The following is a 5,000-nucleotide window of genomic DNA, read 5'->3' as shown; positions in this document are numbered from 1 at the left end:
CGGAAACTCCGATTGAGATGAAACGAAAAGCGTGGCGATGAGGATTCACAAGAGAACCCAAAGGAGGACCTTTCTGAGGCCTTACCGGTCGCTACGTAGCGACTGACGGCCTGACAGGTCGCTACGTAGCGAGTGGAAGCAAGCCAAGAAGAGTCCTACTTGTTTTCGTCGTAAAATCTCAACGGAAACTCCGATTGAGACGAAACGAAAAGCGTAGCGATGAGGATTCACAAGAGAACCCAAAGGAGGACCTTTCTGAGGCCTTACCGGTCGCTACGTAGCGACTGACGGCCTGACAGGTCGCTACGTAGCGAGTGGAAGCAAGCCAAGAAGAGTCCTACTTGTTTTCGTCGTAAAATCTCAACGGAAACTCCGATTGAGACGAAACGAAAAGCGTAGCGATGTGGATTCACAAGAGAACCCAATGGAGGACCTTTCTGAGGCCTTACAGGTCGCTACGTAGCGACTGACAGTCTGACAGGTCGCTACGTAGCGAGTGGAAGCAAGCCGAGACGAGTCCCACCTGTTTTCGTCGTAAAATCTCAACGGAAACTCCGATTGAGACGAAACGAAAAGCGTTTCGACGAGGATTCAAAAGAGAACCCAAAGAAGGACCTTTCTGAGGCCTTGCAGGTCGCTACGTAGCGACTGACAGTCTGACAGGTCGCTACGTAGCGAGTGGAAGCAAGCCGAGACGAGTCCCACTTGTTTTCGTCGTAAAATCTCAACGGAAACTCCGATTGAGACGAAACGAAAAGCGTTTCGACGAGGATTCAAAAGAGAACCCAAAGAAGGACCTTTCTGAGGCCTTACAGGTCGCTACGTAGCGACTGACAGTCTGACAGGTCGCTACGTAGCGAGTGGAAGCAAGCCGAGACGAGTCCCACTTGTTTTCGTCGTAAAATCTCAACGGAAACTCCGATTGAGACGAAACGAAAAGCGTTTCGACGAGGATTCAAAAGAGAACCCAAAGGAGGACCTTTCTGAGGCCTTACAGGTCGCTATGTAGCGAGTGGAGAGTTGGCTTGAGCTCGGTCACTACGTAGCGACCGAGCAGTGTGTGTGCTCGATCGCTACGTAGCGACCGAGCAGCGTGTGCGTGCTCGGTCGCTACGTAGCGACCGAGCAGTGTGCGTGCTCGGTCGCTACGTAGCGACCGAGCAGCGTGTTCGTGCTCGGTCGCTAGGTAGCGACCGAGCAGCATGTGTGCTCGGTCGCTACGTAGCGACCGAGCAGCGTGTGTGCTCGGTCGCTACGTAGCGACCGAGCAGCGTGTGTGCTCGGTCGCTACGTAGCGACCGAGCCGTGTGAGTGCTCGGTCGCTACGTAGCGACCGAGCAGCGTGTGTGCTCGGTCGCTACGTAGCGACCGAGCAGTGTGCGTGCTCGGTCGCTACGTAGCGACCGAGCCGTGTAAGTGCTCGGTCGCTACGTAGCGACCGAGCAGCGTGTGTGCTCGGTCGCTACGTAGCGACCGAGCAGTGTGCGTGCTCGGTCGCTACGTAGCGACCGAGCAGCGTGTTCGTGCTCGGTCGCTACGTAGCGACCGAGCAGCGTACGTGCTCGGTCGCTACATAGCGACCGAGCCGTGTGAGTGCTCGGTCGCTACGTAGCGACCGAGCAGCGTGTTTGCTCGGTCGCTACGTAGCGACCGAGCAGCGTGCGTGCTCGGTTGCTACATAGCGACCGAGCAGCGTATGTGCTTGGTCGCTACGTAGCGACCGAGCAGCGTGTGTGCTCGGTCGCTACGTAGCGACCGAGCAGCGTGTGCGTGCTCGGTCGCTACGTAGCGACCGAGCAGTGTGCGTGCTCGGTCGCTACGTAGCGACCGAGCTGTGTAATCGTTTTGTTGTGTTTCCTTTTTCCGCGATTAACGTAGGGGTTTTTCAGCGGTTTTTTTGGGAGAACAAGTTTTATCCTTTCGAAATGTTTTCGGAAAACATGTTTTGGTAAAACCCTTATGCATCGAGATTTGTTTACGGGGTTTTGATAAGATTTATCGTTTCCCTTCTTGTTTACAGGGAGGAATCGCGAGCTTGTTTTAGTGCTCTTCCTGTGGCGGAAGGTCGCGACTAAGTTTTCGATTTTGTTGAAAACTACGGCGTTTGCGTAAGCGTTGGCCATAGGAGCAGTCAGTGCTGCGAGTTTGTCTTTCATATATCCAAACATCGTTTCGATCAAGCGTTTTGTGGCCATGAGTAAGAGTAATCCGTAACCCCCCCTCCTTCTAGCGCCAAACTGTGGGAACCGAAATTCGCACTGTCGATTTCCGTTTAAATAAGGAAACTAGGAAAACCCTAATTTCCCAGAGGTCCCGGATCTCTGCGAGAGACAACGACAAGTGATCGAATATATGCGGAAATCATGAAAAGATAACAAACGAGTTTAGAGAAAACAGTAGATCTTATTTCGAGTCCGCGTAAGAGCGTTGCGATCATTACAAGAGAATACAAAGGCTTTGGCCGCAGGGGCCGTCAGCGAGTTACCTAGTTCTAGCAACATAAAACCCTAATCCTAGTTGAGTCGCAGCTCGATAACAAAGGACGAAAAAGATATCTAAAAGGCTTAGATTGATTTCGGACTGAACCTTGTTAAAGGCTGCCTACGTACCCCTTTCGAGGATCAAGCCGAACGTAGTTCAATTGATAGAGCTGGACAAGAGATCGAACTGCCTGGGCGAGTTCGTCTAGTAATTGAGTGCCAGTCATAGAAACCGAACTTGTCGAGAATAAGCCTAAAGTTTCTAAGTGCAGAGAATTCCGAATCTAAAAAGTTCTCCCTCTTGCTCCTCGCCTAGGGCTCCTTATATACTAGCTCCAAGGTCGGTTTACGCTTTTACTCTTCTGCCCTTAAGCCGTCATAGCATAAAAATGGAGATATTCCATTTTTCCCGATCTTCACAATTATCTTCAAAACTTCCGTATTTATCCGCGGAAACTTGACATTTATCCTTCCTTGTAGACCAAGCGTTAACCAGGCTGTGGTTTACGGGCTTTTGATTAGGAAAATCGTAGGACGGGCCTCGAGTCGTGTTTTAGGTCCCTTTGGGCCGTCTTCCGACTCGACACGTTTACTACGAGTTTTCCGCGGTTTCTAATCCGCGAAGTTTGATCGATGAATTAGAATGGCGGGAAACATGGACTGAGCTTGCTACGGTCTTCGGGAGATAGCATTCGAAGGTTTTGACGAGAATGCAAGAACTGGTGTCGTATTGACGTTCGGAAAGGTTCAATCGCTACACAGCGACCGAACTTTGGCTCGAGCCACGTAGCGACCGAGCGGGACGATCGCTCGGTCGCTACGTAGCGACCGAGCTTTGGCTCGAGCTCGGTCGCTACGTAGCGACCGAGCGGGACGATCGCTCGGTCGCTACGTAGCGACCGAGCTTTGGCTCGAGCTCGGTCGCTACGTAGCGACCGAGTGGGACGATCGCTCGGTCGCTACGTAGCGACCGAGCTTTGGCTCGAGCTCGGTCGCTACGTAGCGACCGAGCGGGACGATCGCTTGGTCGCTACGTAGCGACCGAGCTTGGCTGAGCTCGGTCGCTACGTAGCGACCGAGCGGGACGATCGCTCGGTCGCTACGTAGCGACCGAGCTTGGCTCGGGCTCGGTCGCTACGTAGCGACCGAGCGAGACGGATGCTCGGTCGCTACGTAGCGACCGAGCTTGGCTCGAGCTCGGTCGCTACGTAGCGACCGAGCTGTGTGCATGCTTGGTTGCCGCGTATCGATCGAGCTTGGCTTGTCCGCGGTCTGATTTCCATACTCGAGCTTGTCCGCGGCCGATTTGGATACATGTCCGTTGCCTTCGGACAATCGGTATTTAGTGGTTCGATTGAGATTTGGACGATATTTTACTGCAAGGCTCTTCGTAAAGATTTCTTTACGAAGATTACTTTTCGTAAAAACGGTTATGCTGATTTTTACGGACTTTCAGACATTGATTCCGTCGTGACCGATTTTGACCCCAACACCGCGTCGACCTTTTATCTAATAAATGCATCCCTTCCAGAAGTCGGGGTTTGTTGCACGTATTAGCTCTAGAATTACTACGGTTATCCGAGTAGTAGTTACCATCAAACAAACTATAACTGATTTAATGAGCCATTCGCAGTTTCACAGTCTGAATTCGTTCATACTTACACATGCATGGCTTAATCTTTGAGACAAGCATATGACTACTGGCAGGATCAACCAGGTAGCATTCATAAATCAGGACAAGACCACGTCATATTCCCGCAAACACATGGAAAGTGGGAACAGACGCAGACTTGACCGTCTTCATTTGTCCGGAGACAAACGTGCTTAGCGGGACAGAATTTCTTCGGGTCACCGCCATAATATTTCCGCAACCGAGATCTCAGCAAACAGCTTATTCACCTTTGCGAACAATGCATAAACTATGCAAAGACGCAAGGATCACAAGTGCTGGCTTATGTGTTCACGACTTCCCCACCGAAGGAGATGCCGCAAACAACATTTTAAGCAAAGCTTAACAATTCCTTCCAGATAGGTACGCAACACAGGCCCCGGATCAGTTCAACAAGCATAAAACTATGCTAGTGAAGAAACTGAGGAGGATAGTTGGTCTGTAGTTGGGTGCGCGAGCACAGAGCCTACAAACACTAGCTATCCAATCACCACTCATACGCCGAATGTTCATTGCCCCGCTAACATCAATCTTTCCAACCACTCTTGAGATGTAATCAAAAAAGCAACTGGAAGACGGATGAAACCAGGCCAAGACCATGCAAGCGCGAAAATTTGAAGTTAGGGGCAAAACGGTCCACCGGAAAATTCGCCGGAAAAGTTCCCGGAAAATTCACCGGGGACAATCCGGCCATCGACCTCAACCCAGCCCTCGATAGTGTTGGACCGAACAGTCCAACACTACGTACCCGAACCGTTCGGGTACTGGGGGGTAGGAGGCTCAAGAGAGTGCCTACCCCTTATATATACAAAACGCTTTTTTTCAGTCTGTCACCAGTAGACATTGGTTGT

The sequence above is a fragment of the Brassica napus genome, unplaced genomic scaffold (assembly GCF_020379485.1).
Source record: "Brassica napus cultivar Da-Ae unplaced genomic scaffold, Da-Ae ScsIHWf_1576;HRSCAF=2183, whole genome shotgun sequence".
Classification (NCBI taxonomy): Eukaryota; Viridiplantae; Streptophyta; class Magnoliopsida; order Brassicales; family Brassicaceae; genus Brassica; species Brassica napus.
Note: the sequence above shows the minus strand (reverse complement) of the source record.